The 22,820-nt window shown below is 43.0% G+C and overlaps 1 long non-coding RNA gene across 1 annotated transcript; it reads right to left on the bottom strand.

Moving 5' to 3' along the window:
• Positions 1 to 6,160: 6,160 nt before the first annotated feature.
• LOC135242087 (uncharacterized) lies at positions 6,161 to 9,455 on the bottom strand. The gene is made up of 2 exons (XR_010326215.1): positions 8,950 to 9,455; positions 6,161 to 6,405 (listed from the first exon to the last, which is right to left on the bottom strand). It is a non-coding gene; the product is annotated as an uncharacterized LOC135242087 (long non-coding RNA).
• Positions 9,456 to 22,820: the final 13,365 nt, after the last annotated feature.

Below are 22,820 nucleotides of genomic sequence, written 5' to 3'. Positions count from 1 at the left end.
ATATCAGAGCATAATGCCCAAGTCATACACTGCAGTGATTTGTTGAGGCACAATTTACATTCATGGAATAATTAATCACGCTGAATATGAGGACACATAACCCCGGGCCACGGCGGAGCCTGGCATGACCACATGACTTTACAGAACGGCGTCGTCCGCGCCCGACGCTCGAAGGTATGCGTCCGCACCGCCGGAATGCTCGGGGTCGGACAGCCACGGAACGGAGCACAAATCACGCTGGCTTATGCTAATTCCGGTGGTTTACGGCCTGAACCTCCACACCCAAAGTCGTTCTTAATTAAAAGTACAAAAAAAAGAAAAAAAAAGAGATGTTTTAATTGTTTCACACCCTGAAGATGATTAAACTCAGTGTTAGACACATAGGGGAAAAAAAAAAAAAAAACGTATTGGGCCGGTGGCTGTGGGGTTGGGGGTGGGGCGGTTGGGGGCGGGGGGGGGTGAGGGTGGCAGGGATGTTGCATACCTTGAGGGCTCACAGGAATAGATCTGCCGCAACTAAGGTATAAATAACGAGCGCAAGGGCAGTACGAGTCTAGTTCAACCCCCGCAAAGTTGTTACACACACACACACACACACACACACACACACGAGCACACTCACTCTGAAGAAGAAGAAAAAAAAACATTGGAAAAGCGGGGAGAGAAGGAGGGTCGTCTGGTTTCCATTAAGAAGATAAAACGGCTGGGTTGAAACCTTTTACCGCTCTCTTTGTTGCTGGGAGGTGTCCGCACCACTCACTTCATCATCGCCCAGTTGACACGGCATTAAAGGCTTGGAAACGGTCGCGCCGCGTCCCTTAATCAAAAACTAATTGTAATAGATACCGGGAGTGCTAACGCCGGGCCCCACTCTCGACGGGGCCCGTGGGGGGCTTAGCGCGCGCCGGAGATAACGCTAACCCCCGAGGCCCGGCTCCGCGGGCGGGGACGGGCGGGGGGCGCGAACCGCCGCGCCAGGCTGAGAAGGACCAGGAGGTCTTGCACCACTCTCCCGGAGAGTAGTTTACCGCCGCCTGTCAGCCTGTGTTAGTTAGCGGCAAGAAGGAATTTGAAAACAAAACACTAAAGTGTTTTAATCAGGGCAGGAGCGAGCATGCCCAGAACTGGAAGTAAATGTCAACTGGACTGAACCAGTCTTGCCGCAAAGGAGGTGGAGCGGAAATATTGTTTTAAGCCAGAGTTGTGCCTTCACCTGCTCTAAACGCACCCACTAAGCATAGATCTGACATGATTCCTAATTTAATGTATTAGGGAAAAACTATACAATAAATTTTTTTAAGTATTTTTTTTAAATGTATTAAAAATAGTCTCAAAAAATGGTCAATTTAATAGCTGTGAGTTCTTCCAGATGTACTCAGCAATTTTTGCAGGTCAAAAACCACGCTGTGTTTCCTGTCGGTTACTAAATTCTCCAGTAATTCATCTCCAGTGTGATCAATACTAAGCTGGTGTCCACAGCAGGATGCTCGGGTGGCTTACCACATTATTCAGGACCTAAGCAAGTTTTAAACATGACTGTAGTACTTCAGAATAGCTGTGCCTGGCAAGTGTTTCTTTGGAAGTGGGGGGAAAAGGAAACCACTAACATCTTCAAAGGAAATGTTTTTGGTACCTTTTAAAGAGACAATGAGACAATAAGAGACAATGCTCCAGCACCTATCACGATACCCGTGCCAGCCCCAAGTATTCCCAGGAATTAAACTAAAAGGCTCAACAGAAACACTTCTATTCAACTGGTCACCTGTAATTCCCAATATGTAGGGGAGTGAAAAAAAAGGACTGGGTCATAATGTTGGGTTAGGACTCATTACAGGGGAAGAACACCTCGTTCAAAGTGAGATTACATTTTGCCACAGAAGTCAGGTGAATATTCTTTTTATAAAGCTAAGTGATCACATAAGTAAAGAGCCAGTGTCTCCTTACCTTTGTCCTGTACAGAGATATGATTACAGAGATATGATGATCCATTATGATTATTTTACCTGGTGTATGAGGACAGCTGCGGAGAAATAAATGCCGCTTGATTAAAGTCACAGATGACCCAGGCCTTCATTAGTCTTTCAGACGATGAAGCAATGCATTATGGGATTGCCCTAGTTCTGTTTGTCCTGATTTTGCTAATAGGTGCGATCACGGGCTTTTAGATCTGAATGCACTGCAGACCAAAGGACTGATCGCAGGTGTCACTCATCTTTACCCCGCCTACTGAAAATACTTTTTTTTTTTTTTTTCTTAAACATGCTTATTATGCAATCCCCTAAAACAAACCCCCCAAAGTGTGTTTATGAATCTCAGGTCAAATATAATGGAAATGCTGGCTCGATCCAGGCCTGTGTATGAATCAGTACGAATAGCTTGTCACACTGATAGACACACGCTGAGCCACTCCAAAAGAGGACCCAGCTTTATTTTCTGCATTATTTAAATAGACAGAAGGCTTCTGTAGAGAGGACATGGCTACGTATACCCTATATTTTTTACTTCTAATTCTAGTTTTCACAGAACTGTTCTTTTGTGATCTCCACATAACAAGCGCGATCATAAAATAAATATAAACAAGTTTGTTACATCAAGATCACAAAATAAGACAAACTGTTTCAGCCTAATTATTTTGTGATCACGAAAAAAACTAAGTAAAAAAAAAAAAAAAAGTAGCCTGCCCATGTCCTCGCCAGTTTCTGTCTCAAATGGCGGTCGCTGATGAGCTAATCATTCATAATCATCAGACATAAGGTATCCCTACCTGCCAGGCCTTGATCAAAGTAAAAAGGAATAAGCTTGGATATATCAGAGCCCAACTCAGCCATTGTCACTCACCATAGTCATTTGAAAATTTGAGTTCAATCAATTTAAATTTAATTTCGTTGTGTGATCTTGAGAAAAGTTTTCGTTTTCTCAAGGGTTTAACATAAAAAGTTTTCTTTTTTTAAAACAATGAACTCTAAAAAAAAAGCGTTCATTAAGAAAAGATTTTTTGAAGCTTTTAAAGACCAACAAGTTCAATATGAGTGAAATTGAGTTTGAAAAACCTATTTTATGTATTTTCCAGTCACTTCCTGCTAACGGCTAAGTGGCCAGAGATCCATTTACATCACACACAGGGCTGTATTTCCAGCTACTGTTCATGTGCGTAAGCTGTTTGCTGTCACTCGTTCATGTATAAAATGTTACATTTATAAATTTTGAACAGTTGTACATATCGCTGTAAATATATTTACTATTGTTGTTATTTGTGGTTATTTGTAATTTCCTTAAGTTAATCAAGTACTTTCTTTAAATTTCTTTGCTAGCTAATGGTAGCTTTGACTAGCTTGAAACACCTTGTTGCCGAAACCGCTAGCTGTGACGTAAATAACGTTTGCAGCAGTGTTAGCTTCCTGTTAGCAAAATAATTATTTTGGTTGGAAAGCAGCATTAGGATTCAGTGGATCCAGGGCCATTTAAGAGAGAAATGTGTGTGGAGAAAAAAGATCCAAGTTTTAAATGCCAGTTTAAATCTCAGACTGTGACGGGGACAGTTATGTGAATCTCCCATTCATTTTCTCCGTAGAGAAATTCTCCTTCATTCCAGAAATCCATATATGGGTAAATGTTTTTGCATTGAGATACGTCAGAATTCCAAGGCCCATACTTCACTCCACAAGAATTCTGTTCAATACATCCCCTTAAATGAGGACATCAAACATCACAAATGAATACTTTATTTGTAATTTTAATAGCACAGCTAATTTTGATTTGAATTGCACGAATGGCCCCTAGCCGTGAATACCTGGCACTTTGTTGGTGTTCGGGGTGCGAATTAAACTTGGAAAGCTGTCGCAAAGAAAGCACGGCCAGTGAACGTGGTCATTGAACCAAATCCAAGAGTCTTCAATGCAGTCAGCACAGCAAAACAAACACTTGTGTTCTCTGTGTTCTTTCCTTCTCTGTGCAATTGAAACAACAACCATACTTCCATTTCCTATTCTGTGAGTCCAGATAGAGCTGGTTCTCAGATTTGATCTCTTTTCAGCTTGTTACATAATTGATTTTCCTGGATTGTTTTGTTTTTTATGGCATGTTATTTGACCACGGCATGCTGCTCTGTACTGTTTGTATGCAAACAGACAAGAGTGCACTTACCGTTACAAGTGTAACTCCAGTGAGTCAGAGGAAATGATGCTTGTGGTCACAGCTCTGTAAGGTGAGGTGTATGACTTAATAAATAAACACTGATCAGGGATGGGAGATGAACTTAGATAAAGGCAACAGCCCAGGGAGGCACTCCTAACACCAACACAGCAAACTGTACAGCGTGTCCTGTAAATGGTGCATAAATGTGCGTGTGTGTGTGTGTGTGTGTGTGAAATAGAGAGAACATCTTTACAGATGTTTATGTGATGGATGTGTGTGCATGTGTGTGTTTGTGTTGGACGTATGTGTGTGCAAAACTATAGATGTTTGCATATGCGAGCATGCATTTATGGATGTTTGTGTGTCTGTGAGAGTGTGTATTTATGGGGGGCTGTGAGATGCAATGATGAGGGATTATTCAGTGTCTTCAGTCAGCTATCCTACTCGCACAAATTAAAGGTATTAAAATATCACGAGATTTAATTAAACTAATTGGCTCCGTCGCATTTTTATTAGTCGTTGTCATTAACAAAGCGGGCCACCAAGACAGATTAGAGGTTTAAGGAGGTTGTTTTTCTCCTGTATATTAACCTGTGTGACATGTCCCCCGTTTAGCATATTGGAATCCCTGTCTAAATTCAAGTCCTAAGCAGGGGCGGGCTGGCCTGTCAGGATGATACATGGTGTAATCCCAGATCCCATCCCATGATTGAGCCGGGAGTGGGGAGCACAGGTACACCTGTCTGGCGCGACTGCGCCCCTCCCGTTCCGCACGCGGTCAGTCCAGCAACCTTTAAATGAAATCATCCGAAAAAAAGTGAAATAACGCTGTCCGGGACCGCGGCAGAATTACGACCGCGCTATCGCCGGGCGATGTTCGGCGGGCAGGCGGCCGGTTCGTAAATTAAGTCGTGCGATAATAGCGGAATTTAAGCTAGCGAGGAATGTGTGTGCGTGTCTGTGTGCGCGCAGACATCATGAATGTGCATGTGTGCATGCATGTCCATTAGGGCAGCTTCTACTGATATTTACTAGGAATATTAGCCTGTATATTTTTCAAATTTTTCAAGACAGATCCATGTTATTTTCTGCATGGTGATCACGTACACATAGAAGGAAAGAAATATCACTAAGCATTTTGAAAATGTGATAAAAGGTGACAATGTCATACTCAATGTAATGTCCACAGTCATTAAGTTTGGATGCAAATCAGCTTAAAATATTAACAGCATCTATGCCTTGCTTTATGATTAAATATATAGCCGCAGTAGCATGATGTTGAAAACAGATTTTTGAAAGAGTACCTCACTTTAAAAAATGATATACTTTCAAAGTTAAGCCGAACACTCCCAAATCGGAGCATAGCATCTGCTCTGCAGCCCACCTGTCCTTCATGGAGCCCTGGATGTATTTCCACATTCGAGCCATAATGAAATGCATGTGTGCGACAAACGTGCTTAAATTGAGTAAGAGGTTGAAGCTGTAATGCGTGCCTGAATTTGCCTGAACAATTCAGAGGAAAGTCCGTGAGAAACGCTCCTCCCCCCCATGATGCACGCTCCACAGTGCCCTGCCCTGCCCCCACTCTTCTCCTGCCTCTCTGATAAGGAATGGGGGCCTTTCTCCAGGAAGTGAGGCTAAACGATGGTTTCACTTAGAGAGCAAAGTGACCGTCCATCTTCATAACGGTGCGCTCCATCAAAGAGCCACGGGCCCGTTTAGCGCGCCCGGGCCTGATGAAACGCCGGCGGCGGTGGAAGTCCCTTCAGCGATCGCCCGTAAAGTCTGCCGCAGCATCGGCCTCGCACCTGCAGCTCCCTGCTTCTGCTCGCCTGTGATAACCCCGCCATCACCCACTATACCTGCCTGCATCAAGGCCCCCACTCCCCCCTCCCCTTCCGCTCCAGGTGATCCTCGCTTCTCCGGCTGAATGCTACAACGCTTGATTCAAATTACCTCCCAAGACCCATTTTCTCATTTACGGAGTCTTTTTTTTTTTTAACTAAAAAAAAAAACAGGTCAAAGCTCAAAGTTCAAGGGTTGTGTATTCAAGTCTGTGTTAGACTTTTTTCTGGTTGTTTCAGGGGGATGCGACGGTGCTTGAAGAATGAGGCATTTCCTGACGTTTGGGATCGCCTGGCATCCTCACGGTCGTCTTCCCTTTCGTATGCTCTTCTGCTTTTCAATGAGCACTCCGGTCCCGGGCAGACAGCTTTCAGCGGCTTTGTGACTCAACAAGGGGAGATTAATCCGACGGCTGTGTTTCCACACCTTGGAACAGAACAATAAAACATCTGCCACCTTTTATTTGATGATACTTTCATGTTGTTTTTAGAGCAAGTTACTACTAGCTAGTGAATGTGTCTAAGATAGGCCAAATGTGATGGAGAATTGCTGTGTTTGGGGTAGTCAGGTATATCAAATAATCTATGCAATTATAGCCTGAAGTCTGTGACTATCTTAAAGTGTTTTGTGCTGTTCTTTTAATGTTGTTGTTTGTCAGCTAGCTAGGTGGTAAGCAAGGGTAGACGGCTTTTTATGATATTCTCTAAAAACCGAACATGTGAACATAATTATTCTGATGCTACTCAGAAAAACTCTAGCCTTCCAGTTACAATGCAGTCAATACAAACACTTTCACAGAGCACAATCCAGTTAACGTTTTAGCGCAAACCCCCTAGTGGTCGGCACGCCGGCATGCCGAGATTACTGAACTCAGACATTCAACCAAACCAAACTGCAACCAAAGTACGAGTTAAAAACATAAACGCATTGTTTTAGTTTCATTAGTAGACGATAAATGATAACTATGCCGAATACGGAGTTTTGCAGCGCCACCAATGTCGTTCTGGTCGTTCATTTAACACACACCCCATCCCTGCAGTTTCATCTGCAACTACACCCCCCACCCATGACATAATGGGCAATATTGTCTATCTGGTCATTCATAAAAATATTCTTTCACCACTAAAAAATCGTATTCCATCATAGCAACCAGATAAACCCGACATTAGCCCTAAAATATGGCAATACAGCAGTGAAAACACTGCTCACTGAATAACGAAATAAACGAGACAAAGTTTTTAAAAAAATATACCATGTCATTCTACAGTCAATATCTGGGACTAAATATTGCATAAATATACAACCTTACCATTGGTTTTACGCGCAGAGATGTCCCCTTTGAGACTGTGTGGTCATGTATTGTCTTGGGCAATCCGTTTGGGAAATATACACGTATGTGTGACGCCTGGGTACCTTCCAAAATAGCTGTGCATAATACCACGTGTTGTTTACGGCGTTGTCGCTCTTTTTAGTACAGTCTGACTTGATTGACAATTCATTTATTCAGTAGGTGAGAGTATAAGCTTTCTAACGATGTATAACATGTCTAATTTTGTTTTTGGAATAGCGTTTTATAGGTCAGCATAACCGAAGATTTTCTTGTCATCGCATTCACTCACATTTTCACTCTGTGGTAGCAGTAAAAGACGCGGCACCTAATCAAACATTGTCAATTTCTTGGAAAATCCTGTTATTATTGAGGACTTCTGGGCATAGCTAAGGCATATGTTTGCTGATACACCTATCTGACATCGTTTTCTGGAGCAAAACAGAAGCGGATAGAACTGTTGTTTTACTGTCTCTGTCTCTATCTACTGAATACAGATAACATTTCATCATTGCTATGTAAGTATTACTGCTCAAAATATTTCGGTTATATACGTTATTTTTGAAATTGAGTGTCTTTAAATAGGTTATTGGTATTATATAATGTGGATATTTCACACTGTAATGCAACTGTTAGTTAATAGTGTAATAGTTTTTGTCATGCACGCAACAGTGACCAGAGAGTGTTGGAACACTGCCAAAACCGTGGTGGACGGTTAAAAAATGTTTTCATATCGTCCCATGCCCATAAAAGAAAACATACGAGAGTACAGAGTATAGAAATACATACAAGAGTTAATTATTACACATGTAAGTACTGTACAGCATTGTGTGACAATATTTTTGCATTCTGTTTAAATCTGATATAAATGTTTCATCTTAAACCTTTATAGGGGGCTCATTTATATGCTTTACAGTGGATAAAAAACATTATATTCCTTTTTAGAGAGATTTTGGATATATTTCTAGACCCCTAACTATTTTAGACCACTGTACTTACAGAAAGCTTGTAATTACCTTTTGAAAATGATGCAACAGTGAGTTTCTTGAGTAAAAACAGTTGACTTGTAGTGAAATACGTGAATTTGTTGTAATTTACAGCAATGCATAATTTAGACATGTTTGGTAGATTTGGAGACACTGGGTACACTGCTTAGTTTTTGCTCCATAGATCTTTAGTAGTTCTACATATCCACCCTTAGATTTTATGAACTTGTGGTCAGGAAGTTTTTGATCCAGGACGTGTATACTTTAATCTGCTGTATATATGAAATCTCCCAGTATTTCATTGCAAACTAAAAAAGTGCAAATTCATTTTAGTTTTTTTGCCTAGACAATTGCAATTGTGGCACTTTATTTCTTCCAAAATTGATTCAAAAGTGATTCAGCACAACCACAGACTAGTGTGTATTTATGACAAATGAGCAAGCAAGATTTCAAACATGACTAGCAAAACTGGTATTAAAACTGATGTTAAATGTGTTGTCATGCCATTTTTAATCTTCCCAGCTACAAGTAGCTATAATCAGCTACAATAGTAAGAGCGTAGCCATAAGTCGTCAATGCACTTTACAGCTCTCTAGCTAAGTAGCTATAGGTATGCGAAAGTAACTTATAGTTTGCAATTTGATATAAAAAGCTTACCATTCGGACAGCTTCTGCAGGACCTTTGATTCTTGAACTGGGGTCCTGGTTTTCCTCCATGGCTATAAATTTGAGATATGACTCTGGCTCAAACACATATGGCATACCGGTTGATTTACAAAAGCCATTTTTGTTTGGTCACTTTTCCGGAGCAGAACTGTGGGCAGGAAATGGGAGGGGCGCTCGTGTCATTCCCATTCAGTTATTCAATCAATGCCGAGCGTGTGGGGAAAATGTACAACGCACACCCAAAATTGGCCTGTCCAGCTCGATAGGTAAGAAACTCACTGGATTTATATTTTCCCTTAAAAACCTTCGCAATACTGTATGTTTCTATGAGAAGAGTCATTGTCTCAGCTGGGATTCATTTGTACAGATAGCAGTTCGCAATATATAGACTGTTGAAGACTCATCAAGATGTCCTTTCCATTGGACAAATGATCATTTTATGGACAAATATAGTACACCTGTCTATGTTTCATTTCATTTCATTATTCTTTGGTGCACACTAGCCATGAACCCATTTGTGTGATACGTGTTATTGAGTTAAATTGCAAATAGGGGCCAAAATAGCACTTGGGACGTTATCCTGAATGGGAGTAGGTTCTGGTCTTCTCACCCACAGAACCTGGTAATGCAGCCAAATCATACCTGCCAAGCCTGATGCACTGAAGCTCCAAAGTTGCGCTCGACAGCACCGATCATTTGGCGGTTGGCATATGTGAAAGCACTCAAGGCTGTTTTTTTTTTGTTTTGTTTTTTTTTTTCAAAAGAAGAAAAACACTTCAGAAATTGAAGAGGGAAAAACTTAGCTGCATCGTACGGGCACAAATCACACATGTGGTTGTGACCATCACACATGCAGTTATGCTGACCATCACTGAAGAAGTGACTAAAGTCCAATCAGGGTCACTTTTTTGCTTTTACTGACCAAGTGTTCCACTTAGTGTACCGGTGCTGGCCAGTAAGTGACACATACCAGCAGTGGAGGACTTTGCTTCGGCCAGATAATGGCCTGGATCTGTTTTTTCTTTTCTTTTTTTCTGGATTAACGAGGTTGGGCAATTTTAGTAAGGATCAACAACCCTTCTGTAACACATTCCTTTTAACTTAATTGCAACTAATGTGGTAACATAACTGTGCCTTTGAACATTGCGCAGGAAATTAAAATGAAGGGGTTGTCACACTAAATTGTTTTCATAATAACAAAGAGACTGCGAGATTGATTTTTATCTTCAACTTTATTATACTTAAAACCAGTTCCATATGAAGTACTCTAAATTGTGTCTGTTGGCTGCTAACAGAGTGATGCTTATTTAGCACCTTAGCATAATTATGATCACAGTCAAATAAAGGAAAGTTGTCACTGGGTACGTTTACATGCTCATTCATAATCTGATATTATTCAGCATAAGGAAATATCCTGAATAAGGCTTTATTCCTCCACTGAAATGAGCCTTCATCCTCCATTAAATTTCTTTAAGCATTTTATGTAACCAGCATGAGTGGTTGTGCTTGTAAATTACGATACACTCAAATGTGAAAAAGTATGAGAATATCCCATTTTGAATTACGCGTGGATCGCAATGACCAGTCGCATTCCTATCGGATTTATTTCCACATATGAATGTGGCCCAAAACGGATCTGAAAATATCCAGTCCCATGTTCATAATACATATCTGGACCTGTGCCACATGTGAGCAAAAAATCGGAATTGGGTCACTTTTACCAGGCGGTGTAAATGTAGTGTTATATCTCTGTAGCCATGTCTTATTCAGGATATTGGCAATAAACTGACTATTGCGTGCCTGTGAACATCATTGAATTGCGAATTCCTTTCAGTCCAAAAGAAAGAAAAACCAGCCACTCTTTCCTATTAATACAGACCACAAGCATTTTTCAGGGCTATTTCAGTTTATGTACTTATTGTAATTTTCTTCTGCTCCACCTTTTTTCACATGGTTACAAGTGTCAGTAGTATCTGTGGTTTACAGATTAGCTATATCACTGTTAACAGTGTGGCGCTTATTTAGCACGTTAGCACGATTGTGATGACAATCGAATAAAGGTACGTTTTCACTGAATACCACTGATTGGGACAATTCTTTTCAATCCAAAATAAAAACCAACCACTATTTCCTTTTAATACAGACTATATGCATTTAGATCTATGGGAAAGTAGGGGACAAAATTCACATTCGATGATTGTGATGCTCGTGTATTAGTGCGATATGGAAGGATAAACAGAGGAGCAACTCTTCCTCAGGTGACTTTGATTGTTAATGCAGGACATTAGGCTGTCAGCAAGAACAGTCCATTGACAACTACATTGAGAGGGATATTATAGTAGGACATTTACAAAGACAAATGCACATTTGAGAGTTCAGTGGTGTGTTATTACACTACGGAAGTATCATCACAAAACCTTTAGCCTAATACCTCCCATAGGTACAAAGTTTCCAGCCTGACTATGTAGACACTAGAGTAGACTAGAACAATGACGGTTTGGCAACAGAGTGGATGAGTAAGTTAGCCGTGGAATTAAAGATGGAGGAGCTTTTGAGGCACTAATTCTTGGCATCTTCATTAGCTAATGTCAGTAGTATGCCTGTGAGGTCAAAAGGGCTAATCTTGCATTATAGGATTTGCCAAAGCCTAGACTGAACTTATGGAGGTAACAGACAGTTCCGAAGAAAAATCCTGGCTATTTGTAGTACAGGCTATCTACCCACAGGAAACCGTATCAGTCACCAGAACTAATGGCTCAGCCCCGGTTTGCTCACCCCTCCCACATGCTGCGTTGAGGGAGTGGACTGCAGACCTGCGGAGAGGTAGAAATCCCTTTAATGTGAGTCTTTTGAAGCGGCATGTCCCGTCTCCAAGGTTGCGACCTCATCAGAGCCCCACCCACAAGACGCCGCACCCACTGCCTAATCTGTGGCTTGGTGTACTTTTTTTTCCCCCTGTTTGTTGTCTGCTGTTCTGCGCATGTTTATGCGGCTTGTTCCTCTAGCCATGCGAGGAGTCACCCGCGTTCGCTTCCCGGGAGCGAGGTGTCGTTTCGTCTGACCCGTCGGTCCAGCGTACCTTGCACAAAAGCAGCGGGGGAAAAAAAACCCCGCAGCCCGCCATTCATTCCAAAGCACCTCTCTGGAGGGCGTGAATGTCACTGCGCTTTGTGGTTCTTTTTTTTTTTTTGCGGACGGCGGCCCTTCCCGCGTCATGGCCGATTGTCCCGCGTGGCTCAGGAAGGCCGGGGGAGGGGGAAGTTTCGATTTCATAGTGCAGCGAGACAAACGGTACCAGGACGAGGGCACAGGGGAGGGCATCCGGGCCTTTGTCCGCAAGCCGGGACAAGACCTAAATCTGAGTCCATCGGGACGAAGGGGGGGAGGGGAAGTTCGGGGGTGGGGGGGGGGGGGTGGCGATTGTGGTGCTTGGTCGAGCGGCGCGGGTCAGGTTCGGGTTTCATAACTCGTTATATCACAATTTGTCCGGTTTTTATGATGTCCGCGGCGGCTGAAATTCATCCCCTTAACCTTTGAAATCCCGCCCTATTAGACGGGGCACAGTCACTAAAGAACGTAATTTGTCACCCTGCATGGCACGTCGCCCTCGCTATTGCCAGCGGCCAATGTTCCGCTCTGCAAGAACAAGCGCGCGGAGGGAGGGCTTCTTAATGCCGTGTGTTATGTATCGTTTAAGAGTACAAACAGACTGTCACATATGCTAGATAACGCACGCTAGCTTTGTGTGTGTGTGTGAGTGTACCTCTATGTGAAAACTCATTCTTTCATTCTTCAGGCTGAAACGGGCAGCACGTTCGCTTCGTTAGCGCCCCCGGTGCCGTGCTCACTGCGTGAATCTGCCTTCGGTTGAGATCCTCAGCGCGGGGGGGAGGAAACCGGAGCCAGGATAAGTAGTGCGCAGGCACTGATGTGTGGCATGTTGATATCACTGCACATCAGTTACAGTGGCTTGTAGCCCTGAGGTGAAGGAGAGTTCACGTAGTTCACTTCTGTCAGGGAATGAGAATTAACAGGGCGGGGGGAAAAAAGGGGATGAAATGGATTCGTCCATCGTCAGAGAGGGCGCTGCGAGCAGCCTGGCTTTGAGACCCCGGCCCGCGCGGACGGCGGAGATCGAGCGCGCGGAGACCTCCAGAGCTTCTGCCGTGTTTTTGTGCGCTAGCTCCAATAACTTGTCGGGTAATTGGTGTATTGATCGCTCGTGTCATCGCGCGTTCGTATATAGGGGGCCGGCATGCGGCGGGCGCGTCGGTCCCAGACCGCCATTGTTCATTCACGGGCCGGGACCCCGAAAAAAAAAAGGGGGGGGCCCCTGTCGCGGGTAGCTCAGGGGCCAGTGAGATAAGGATCGCCAGATGATCGGTCGCATGCATTCTTACCGGGGCTGACCCGTGACATCTCGGGGAAGGGGGGAGGGGGGCGGGGTGCGGGCGGAGACCCTGTCATTACGCGGACAAAGCGGCCCTTTATTCCGGCCTTATCTGCACCGATGACATTGAGAGTTTTTTGTATGAACTCGTTAATGACCAAAAAATATCATCGTTTGAGGCTTCAAGGAGGGGAGCTCTAGGCTGTGGTGGTGGGGTGGTGACACCCTGGGGGAAGGGCGGGGGATTCCATGGAAATACCATGTCAAGCCCCCCGCAGCCACAGGCCTGAGGGAGACCTGTGTGGAGACCTGTGACGCAGCCAGATCCCACTGTAGAATTTAGCTGTTTCGAAAAGCTCCAGGTGAAATAAACGATCAGAAGTATGTGGCTGCCAGTGTGCTTTCCAAATAAAATGTATGTAATAAAAGTATCACGGTTATGTAATGTTCGCCGTGAAGTCCCTGCATTCACGCTCACTCCTGAAATGATTGTTTTGTCTTTAGAGCCTTTTCAGAAGCATCTTATTTTATTTCTGGATATTTTAATGAATGAGTGGGTAGAACTTGTTAACCGTTTCAGACTGGAATCAATGGCACCCATAATCATGTACTTAAAGAGAACATTAGCCCAGTGTTGTTAAAACAAGCTTTCCACCCATCTACCTCCGCCCCTGGGCCCACAAGGAGAATATTCCAGCTCCCAACACCCCTTTCCTGGGACGGGGCGATGTCTTGGGTAGCCTTTGGCGGGATGGGTGCAGCTGTGAGTTAATTAAATCCTGCATGTTTCCTCTGTTCTTAAATTTGGCAGCGGGAAAGGAGGCACTCCTTGTACCCGGCTCCCCCCCCACGCCCTGCTCCCTCCACCGTCCGAGCGCTGCGCTCAGCAGCTTCGTGATGCTATTAGCCAGAACTGTCTTTCTTCAGATCCGACAAAGAATCTTTCAATAATTATATTTCCTTCTCTCTCTTTTTCGACTTTTAAAAATCTCTCTCTCTCTCTCTCTCTCCATGCTGTTTTTTTTCTGTAACCTCGCTGCAATTACACTGTTGGGGAAAGAGAAGAAAGGGGGGAAAGTGCTGCGTGAGATTGATAGCTTTGGTGTGCGGTTCAATTGTAAATTAGAACGCAGGTCCCCTTTGGGAAACGCAAGCTCTCTTTGTGATTAAGAAAAAAGCCTCATAATGGACCCAAGGCGGAAAGTTTGCTCCTTCTTCCTCGCCAGGCAATTAGCTTGATGAAACGGCCCCCTTTTTTTTTTTGCGTCTGGGATCTGTAAACCGATATTATAATGAAGTGTCTGATTGTTTGCGCTATTATTTTCACCTTGAGCCGCACAGGAAGTGGCAGCGAACTGTATGGGGGCTTTGTTCTGCATTGTGGCACCGGCTGACTCCGGCACCTTGGCTGATATGACGAGACTCGGAGCACAATAGCGAACAGGGACGTCGGACGAGACAAAGCCGGGCCTATTATGCGGCAGAGGTGGAGACACAGGGGTGTGCGGTGCCAGCCTGGCAGAGAAAGCTGGTTTGACTGGGATAAGAACGTACTGTAGCTCTCAGATCTGTCACCCTAAATATTTTCTGCCAGCACCTCTGACACAAACACGCCCTTATACTTACACACACAGCAATGCACAGACCCACACATACGCACAGGCACCGACACCTACACACACATAAATGTATGCATATACCTATTGACAGATTCACACATTTTTCTCTGACACTATCTCTCTCTCTCTCTCTCTTACACACACACACACACACACACATACAAAAGTCCTGTGCTTCTCACCTCTGATGAGAGCTATTGTTAAAAGTGACAGTATCGAAGGTGATTGGTCGACCTGTTCTTAAAAAGCTCCAGCCATCCATTTGAACTCCTCCCTAAGTGGTGACTGAGGTGGAATTCAAACCTAGCCTGGGAAACTGTGCATGCAGAGAGAGAGCACTGCGAGGCAGGGTCTCTGCTGTGGTGGTAAGACACAGATTTGCTGCCTCATGTGAGAGACAGTGCAGTGGAAGTTTGTTTTGAAGAACCTGTGGTGAACCGCAATATAATGGGCAAATTACAATGTTAAAACAAACCTATTGACAACATGTGGCAATATTATGTTTGATGTCACAACCTCTGTACTTTAAAAATGGGGGGAAGGGGGGCTGTTTGAGGGCACTTCGGGGGGAGACCTCTAATGTGGAAGCAATTACCCGGCAGTCTGTGACTCATAATTTTGGCATTCTGTACCGTGTTTCTCATTTGCAGGTCAACCTTTGTTGCAACAGATCATACCATGGACGGTACAGGCAGTATTCTTGTACAAACACAGGCATTTCCTGGCATGAGTTTGCACTTTCTGCTTCTCTCACGGTCCTCTCTCTTTTGGTGTCATCAGTTTTGTAAGAAAATGTCATCAGATTTCATAAACGAACAGAAAAGCGCATCGAAAAGTTTTGTGTTCGGTTGCGTGTTCTGTGCGTTGGGAAAAGCTGCTGTGCTTAATTTTGCGGCATTGTGCTGTAGTCTGCTTCTGTTAACTGAGAATAAAATGCATATTAACCACTGACACCAAAGTTCATTAGATACAGATGCTGACAAAGTTGAAACAACGGAAGGAAAACGGGTGATTATGCATGAATAAATCCAACCTTAAACGTGGTATAATAAGGTCACCGTGATTTTTCTTTCTGTTTTGCTTACCTCCAAAGACATTGCTGACTGTCTCGGTGCTCATTACGGGCAGTGGGGTTTCATTAACAGTGACCTGGGCAGCAGTGGGAGAGCGGCCATCGCAAAGCTGAGCTGTAGTTCTCAGCAGTCTCCCAGTGCCCGATCTGCACCTTGACATGAACTTGGGCGGGAGCTAAAACAGGCCGTAACCTGTCGAACCACAGGCCCGGGAGCACAGACGTCACCCGAAACCTCTCCGCTTACAAAGGGCGCGCCCCCCCCCCCCCCCCCCCCCAGCCACCCACCCATCCACCCACCTCCTCTCGGAGGGACCTGCCGCAGCCGCACCCCACCCCCGCCGCCCTCGCCGCCTCTAACATTTCACCTCTGATGGAAAGTCTAGACCGCAGAATTCCAAGTGGTGGTATTAGTTAACACTTGTGAACTGTCTGCAGATGTCATGAAAAGATCTTTTCTCCTTCTTTTTTTTTTTTTTTTTTTTAAAAACAGGCTCCGCAAACGTGGGTTACATAAGGGATTGTTTTTTGCACGCTGGAGAAGTGAAGCGCGGAGAGGAAAAGCCCGGCGGGGAGCCGTTTGCTCGCTGTCTGCGTCCGCTAACGTTTCGGGTGCAAGCGGTTTGGCCGGCGATTGAGGATTTAAGGATTAGGCCCGTGGCGTGAAGTAACGCACGGCTCGAGGTTTACTGTAACGGTCTCTTACCGATCGCACATCGTCAGGTCCGCGGTGCGGGGCCTGATCTGATCGCGGCGGGGTAATGGGCTTTCGAGATGAGATCTTAGCGATGGCGAGCTGATGGGTGGCCGGCCCTCGCTGATTCAGGTCAACGAGTAGTTTGAGGATTGGGACCGTACAGCAGAAGCAAAAAAAAAAAAAAAAAACATTTTTGTGATAGCATGGATAGTGTGTGTCATCTTACATCCTGAAACCCAATCGTGTTTCTTCCTCGCTGCTTTGTTTTCACAAGGCCCGTGACCTTGTTTGGACATGTTCACACCTGTTCGCAACGGCCTGGGTCTCGGCTCCTAGTGCCGCTCTCACACTAGCGTAGGTAGCGTCAAAACCTGGGTCAAAACTGTGGCTTCTCCTGATTTAAAAAACCCAGGGAAAGCGCTTAGTTGTCCATACTGTGCCGAGGCCTGGGTTCCGTCATTATTTGTCTACACCATCAACTTTCAAATAAATGTAAGCACAAGTTTAGTGTTTGGTTTGGGGGGGGGGGGGGGGGGGGGTTAGGGTTAAGGGGTATTGGTGTGCGGGGTGTCACTTCAACCAAATACAAATATGCAGAACTTGCCCTCGTAATCCGAAGGTTGTAAGCATGCAATTATAAAGTTGCAAAAGTGGATTAAGGAACAGTGTAACTTAGGTCTGTTCAGACTACCACCTGCTGAGAAATGTTTTTATCAAGTGTTGAAGAAGTTCTCTATGAACGTAACCGGGAGAGTATCTTAACTGCTCTATTTAATCTCAAGTGAGTGATGAATATGATTAAATATTAGTCATGTTCAATGAACGTGCCAACATTAAAAAATAATAATAAAGCTCTTCTCAGGGAACAAGATTGAGCTCAGCAGAAGAACGAGGAAGGCTAAGACTGCGGAACGTTCGCGCGGGCGCTGTTTTTTCCGTCTGAGGCGTGGACCCGTTGATAGCACACGGACGGAACCCACCCGGGCAGAGTTCGACGCCCATGTTTAAGGAAGCGGCTGTGCCTCGTTCTGGACCCCGGGCTGCGGCGCTGGGTGGCACGGTTTACCGCGGTAGCGGGAGGGTGGTTCTCTGCCAGGATTTTGCGAGCGCCATACACAGATGAATCATTCGCTTGGTTAGGTTTGTCACCAGAGGGAAAATTCCGAGAGAAAACTGTGGTTCTCTTGGGGAAAAAAAGTAAATGGAAGACAGGAATTATTTGTAGGATGACATGAGCAGTATGAGTTTCTTTTTGTTCTTTTTTTGTCACTGGAGAATGAGCCTGTATGGGTTCTGCAATATGGGAGGCAGACACACATCTTCAAGTATTTTGTACAGAATATAATAAATCTCTTTCGGTGTCTGGTTATACTGGAGTTACTACAAACTCAAGTATACTCAAGTTGCATTTTCCAGTCTTGAGTACCATTGCTTCTTGTAACAATTGATAATATAATAACACCAACTAATATAATAACTTGTTATGATGTAGTATATTTAGCATTTTATAATGTAATAAAACCAGATGTCATTTTATGACAGATAAGGTCATTATAAACCTGTTAAACTAATGATGTAATAACTCTTACACATATTTCATTATTCATTGAATAATTCTTACACAGATGATAATTTCAATTAAAGATTCCAGATTAAAGTATTACACTATCCAGAAAGTTATTACATTATCCATTCAACAAGTTTATTCCATTGTCCAGCAAGTAATTGCAGTTCCTGCCTTTATTACATTATGAATATTAATCATATTACATTATGGCAAGTTATAACATTATCCAGTGACATAACATGGTAGCCTTAAGTCCTTAAGGTTCCTGAATTTAGAGCATTCAGATTGTGAAAGCTAATGAAGTCACAACCCAAAAATTATGTATTAATGTAAGTATTTATTTATTTATTTATTTTAAAGGAACGTGTCTTGAAGAGTCCCAGATGTATTTATTTTTTTCCTTGCATGTCAGTCATAGGACAGATAAAGGAGGCGTATGCAGAAACATGACAGATGTTTTCATAAAATGTATTTTTGTGTCTTTTGATCTGTGTTTTTTGACCTATTGACAGTACATAGATTTTTTGGGAGTCCATGCCAGGACCCCTACCATATTGCATGCAGTGTGAACTGTCTGGGAGCGTCTTTTAAACTTAGTTGTGTGTCAAGTGGAATTTTCAACTTAATAGATGGGTAATTGATAAGGTGTAATAGATTACATGTGCACACACACACACACACACACATATATATATATATATATATATATATATATGTGAGGGAGGGGAAGTGTGAAGACCAGACGCGACCAAACGGGATCTATAAGTTACCAAAGGGGCACTCCAGTAACCACTGAGTCTCGTGAGAGACGAAATGAGAAGGGGGTGCTATACTCCTAAGGGACGTATCCCAAAAAATGAATAAACCCCTAAACGGGTAACTGAGGAAGAAGGAGTATATAAAGAAAATAAAGGAACAGGGAAAAGAAAAGAAGAAAAAACAACTTCGACCCGAAGCAGAGAATAAGAAAATGTCTTTTCAAAAAAACAAACAAAAGACGATCTGAGGCCCACTAAAACCAGGGGGAAACTAGTTAGTAAGGGGCAGAAAGGTTTGTGCCCCAACGGTGACACAATAACCCCTTAAAACCGCCAGCCTCAGAATCTGGACCTATACCGTCCTAATACCTTTTTCTCAAAAGAAAAAACAAACAAACTGAAGTCAGAACTCTTTTTAAATTTCTTTGTTCTTATATTCCTTACACCTTGCTCAGAAATACGACAGGGAACTGGCTAGAGCAAAACACGTTACACTCAAGCACCGTTCCACTGCCTACTGACGCTTTAAATACCCAGCCACAGGTGTGGCTGGTAATCAGCGGAAGATGTGAGCAACCCACAGGTGAAACCGATCAGAGGTAACCCTGCAGGAATGCATGGAATGTTCAAGCAGGAACAATCCTCCCACAGGAACCAAAAATAACGATTAGCCGAGTGGCTAATCTGCAAGCTCGAACGAATCGTCCCCACACCCCAAAATAACGATTAGCCGAGTGGCTAATCGGAATGCTAACCACTGAGCCGGTGCAGGCACAGAAAAATGATCTACCTGCACAGAAACCGTGACAATATATATATATATATATACAGTATATATATATTTCTTTGTCAATACTAGTCCAATGTGGTGTGAGCATGCAAATAAAGCACATTTGAATTGGAACATGATCATGAGAGGGAGAGAGAGAGAGACTTTTAAAGGAGGACCAGATCAAAAACAGACTGACTTCAGCAGATCAGTCATTTCTGCATGTAACGTTTCATGTTTTTATTCACATTTCACTTTTTTTTGCAAAGATTAATGGAAAGGTTTTATGCCTTAAAGCATCTCTCTCTCTCTTTCTCTCTGCTATTACAAATGCTGGAATAATTATGGAATAAATTATATATATATAATTATCTTCTTTTAATGTGACTGTTGCCTTTGAAGTGAAAGTTAAGTGCAAAATCAGACATGCAATAAGAGCTTTTCAGCAGAGGTTTAAGACTGCACCTGATATCATTAATCTCCTTAGCAGGATAAAGTCAAATTAAGCCTGTAAGCATTTTTAATGAACTGCTGGACAGCCTCCAAGCAATGAGCACTAAGGGATATCAGCGTGTTAAGAAACATTACACACATACATGTAGGAGATTAAACCCAAGGTGTTCAGTCACACTTTCTGGCCATTGAACGCGTCTGCTGCTTGTTTTATTTTGCTGGAAAAAGACATTTGAAAACATTTTGCCTTTTGTGGAAATGTGGATGGTATTGTGCACGTTTTCGATGAGATTCAAAATCAATAATGAAATCGCCATTAGCTTTCATGGAATATTCATGTGCCGAATATGACAGAGAACATGGTTTGAGTTTTATTGCAGTGGTATACATCAGTCAGATGGGGCACTTGAGTTTTGTTCCTCTTTATTGGTCAATATTGGCCAGCAATCAACCCCCCAAAACGGTCTGTTGGTTTTTTTTATTTTTGTGTGAATGCTTCTTATTTCCCTTTTATTCTGCAGTTGTGCTCATGGAAACTATGTATTGCCAGTGTGACAATGTTTCATAAATTGGAGCACATTCAAATTAAATACACCATTTCTGGGTACTGGGAGAGAGGTGGAGTTGTAATTATTATAATTATGATTATGATAATTATATTATGTTTTCCTTGTTTTTAATATTGTCCAGGAAATTGAAAAAACTAACGCTAAAAATCAAGCCAGTCATACAACCAATCAAGAATAATGAGGAGGGAAACAGTTTGCATATTACCACCATCCAACCCAACGATGACTACCCAATGGGTCCTCTGTCTATGCAACGGGTTTGTTTTTCAAACAGGAGCCAGGTGACAGCTCACCAGAGGATCTTTAAGTCTAATTTCTGACAATTATAAAAATAAACGTTGGAATATTTCCTTTACTCAAGCCCGTTAAGACTTAATACAAATTAATTTAGCTCATGACTTATGTGCACATCAACCCACGCCACACCCACTTACTTACTATCCCAGCCAGTCAGTGAAGGTCAACCTTGTGCACAAATGGTGACTGTGTGATTACCTGTGCATTGACTGAAGGAAATTATTGCAGTCATCATTAGCTGAATCTTTATATGTTAATAAGAAACATTTAACATGTAAACAGTTGCATTAAAAAACTCATAAATGAATCAGATCCTGGGGAAACATATATACAAAGCAATGGCACTTTAAGAGAGCGGGGGGGGGGGGGGATTAGCAGCCAGATATCAACACTATAAATGTAAGCAGTCCCCAAAATTAACAATTGCATTCATTTGTCAAAGTCATAGAAGTGTCGTGTGTATTGACAGGAATGTGAGTGTAATTAAGGAATGTAGTAGGTGGATAGCCGTCTGGGTTCTGTCTGAACAGAAATGGTGATGCAACCACCCCTCTGATTGACAGGCCCGATACAATCTCTGTACTGGGAGACATTTGGATGGGTTATGAAAGCAGTCGTAAAGAGAGTAATGACCTGGAGGGGGGGGGGGGGGTTTGTGTCGGACGGTAGTCAGTGCTTTGCAGGTGGGTTTTTGGAAGGATCTTGTAAACACTACTCCCCATCTGGGAATTGATCCCAAATCTTGTTTGACAATGGTTTTCAGGGATGACGGTTCACATGTGAACTGAACAATGTTGAGTTCAGATATCGCAACAGCTCAGACTTCATTATGTCTCGCGCTTGTTATGTTCCTCATACACTCCTCCTACTGTACATATAACAGGAGATGAGTGGGGACTTGGAAGGGACTCGCAACGCATGCAGTATGTATGCTGTAATAATATTATTCAATATATGATAGAAATTATGTCCAGTGTTTAACTACACTTAAGTTGTGTTTGTCGATGTCCTTGAATATTGAGTTGTGTTTGCCTTTTACATAAGGTTCACGGTTTCTCCCGACTGAAAATGTTTTCAGTTATACATTAATTTCCAAGTTACATATAAATAAGCTTAAGTTGTAGTAGTCCCCGGAACAAACCTTGTGTACTTATATATACACTGTTAGGTGTATACTGTGTATCAAGGCTGCCCAGCCATGTTTCTGGAGATCTACCATCCTGTCGGTTTTTATTTCACCCCTACTTTAGCACAGCTGATTCTACTAATTAGCAGCTCGATTAGATCTGTAGCTGTTGAATGAGATGTGCTTTGTTAGGGTAGGAGTGAAAATCGACAAGGACGGTAGATCTCCAGGAACAGGGTTGGGCAGCACTTCTGTATATCATTGTGGATTTATGTTTGAATATTGTATTTTTTTCTATAAATCAATACAATTAGTATATGGTAGCTAACTATTCTGTCCCCTGAGGGGTTATGGGAAATGAAGTTAGGAGATGATTTCCTTCATGTCAGCTGTCTGACTGTGTGCTCAGCAGGTTTATGAACTCTCTACCAGCATCACAAAACTTACCTGCATAGCCAAGACACTTACTTCATGCAAACTGTGAAAAGCTCATAACTCACTGGCTGTGGGTTGAGGGAGAAGAAATACACGCACGTTGTGAACAT

The sequence above is a fragment of the Anguilla rostrata genome, chromosome 16, assembly GCF_018555375.3.
Source record: "Anguilla rostrata isolate EN2019 chromosome 16, ASM1855537v3, whole genome shotgun sequence".
NCBI lineage: Eukaryota > Metazoa > Chordata > Actinopteri > Anguilliformes > Anguillidae > Anguilla > Anguilla rostrata.
This window is presented reverse-complemented; position numbering and strand designations above follow the sequence as displayed.